The following is a 2,767-nucleotide window of genomic DNA, read 5'->3' on the forward strand; positions in this document are numbered from 1 at the left end:
TCTTTCAAAAACTAATTTTTATAAATTATTTTCAAAAATAAGAAAATTACCAAAAATAACCCACAGTCGAATCCGATCTTGACCTGCAACTGACTGAATCTTGCATACCATCTTGGATCCATTGGACAACCAATTCCACATTAGGAATTTTGAAAAGGTGTAACAAATAATTAGGGTTGCTAGTTACTATTAGGGTGGCAACGTACATTTACCTGCGGGTATCTAATCCGATTAAATTTGATCGGATAGCATTATTAATTTGATCCACAGCGAATAGGATAAGGTGCGACTAGGATTCTCATGCGGGTTGGGTAGGGTGTCACCTACCTTATATGTGTATATGTTATATATTTATATAAAAATATATTTTAAGTTGATGTTGAATAAAAAACCTCTCACTAAATGCAAAAACTTTTTAGTCATTGAGAGAAAATTATTAATTAATAATTTAATTTTTTTTACATAAAAATCAGTTCTATTTTAAATTATCATAGAGTTATATAATAATGTTGCATCGTTTTAGTAACCCGCAGATAGGTCGGATACCCGTGAATTAAAAATGGATAGGATTAAGATCGGATACCCGTGACTAGAATTAAGGTTGGATCCAAATCCTACTCTACCTTATCCATTATCACCCTAATGGTTATAACAAATTATATTCTCTCTCAATTGTTTTGAGTTTCTAGAAGTACAAAAATATAAACATTTTGTATTTTATAGACAAAATATTTCTATATTTTTACCTGTCTAATAAGATTTATGTCTTTTTATTACTTTAAAAAAAAATACTCATAAACTTATCAAAATAATCCTCATTATACCAGAAACAAGAATCATAATTAAGACTATTTTCTACCAATTGTACCACAACTATCTTTTTCTTTATTTGAAATTAGCATAGAACTACATTAGGACTTTGGAGAAATATATTATCTCGATCTCTTTATCCATCCGCTTTTGGTTTTCCTTTCTTTTTAATTTTCTTTTTTAAATTTTTTTCTAGGATTCGATTGAGAAAACTCAAAACTCATTCCTAGGAAGTTTCTATAGTCTTTTAATAATCTAACATTGGCACCATGAACTTGTTTTGTCCTTGTCTGACTTAGGGAACCTGAAATTTAAAGAAAAATGTTATTGTATATAGCCATATGTTTATTACTTGAAGAGCACTCTGAATAATGAGCCATGGAAAAAAGTGATTTCCCCAACACACAAGGATGTTTGTAGGGTCATTGATCAACTGAACGAGGGCCATTAATGTATTTTCCTTAGAATGTGCTGCATAACATCATTTATTTATGAAATATTTATCAAAATTCCAGTTAAATCAAATTGAATTAGTCAAAGTATTATATGGGGATTTTTTTTTATTTGTTCTCCATCCATTTCAATCCATTCTCTTTAGTTTTATTGCCTTTTTTTGGTCCAACTTAGTTTAGATCTTGGGTATCCCTACTTTTTACTTTTTGCGTTTGTGTTTATCCAACTTATTGTAATTTAATTTATTTCACACACACACATACACACACATATATATATAGACAAAAAATAGATATTTATGAAGAGTTTTCAACCACCAGAATCAGAAATCAAGTGAGATAACATAAAATGAGAAGATATTATATTCAACTCAAAATTTTAAGGTAGTAAGTTAATGAGTTTCTCATCTTATAAATTTTTCACTCTTCTTTATTTTTTTTATATGGGACTAACTTCATACACTGCTCACACTTATAACATTAATACTATGACCATATTATAATTAGGTTATTACACCAATATTATATATTGTACTACTTCTCATTTCAAAATAATTATACTGATAAATATATCTACATACACATCATAAACTAATATAAAAAAACACTTCTCAGTACATTAGACATCCGTGATATTCGAATAAGAATATAATTATTGTTAATTATTATCTATTTAAATTATTTTGATATTAAGTAAATATTAAAAAATGTACATAATTGTTAACAGTATACTAATATCAAAATAATATTTGCTATAGGAGAATCCGCATAGTGAGATTGATTAAATTAACATATCCATATATATCATAAAGATAAACAAATATATATAGATACACATTAATAATATTTAAAAAACAATAAAAGATTAACCCAAACAACTCAAATTTATTTTATTTAATATTTATTAATTATTATTAGAATTAATAAATATTAAATAAAATAAATTTAGACTAATTTAATTTTTTATTATCTCTTTAATATTATTGAATACACACATACATGTATATATCTATGTCATGAATTGATATATGTTTCATGCATCTCTTGAGGCAACAAGTTTCATTTTAAATTTGCACACACATTTTTTCCTTTTTTTAATTTACCTTATGTTAAAAAGTTTTCATCTGGAACTTAATAAAAATCAAATTTTAGACATTCTAATTATAAAAGATTTGATATTACATCATGAAATCATTTATTATTCTAAAACTTAAATTGTAAAGAATATTTATATATTTTACCATTCAAACTAATTAACCTCATATTTTTCTAAATTCACTGGAGTAGTAGCAACAATGTAATTCTCGCCATGACAAACAAAGAATTAATAGTCGAAATAGCTCCTAAAATATTATATGTAGTGCATTAATTTGGTCCCCAATCAAATACTACCTTAAATTAGATTGATTTTGCTATCAACTAAAAATTAATATGTGATATATTTTTTTACGACACGTCATTATCTAATAGATTAAGTAACCAATTTAATTCAGATACTAATTTAA

Source organism: Arachis ipaensis, chromosome B04, assembly GCF_000816755.2.
Source record: "Arachis ipaensis cultivar K30076 chromosome B04, Araip1.1, whole genome shotgun sequence".
Classification (NCBI taxonomy): domain Eukaryota; kingdom Viridiplantae; phylum Streptophyta; class Magnoliopsida; order Fabales; family Fabaceae; genus Arachis; species Arachis ipaensis.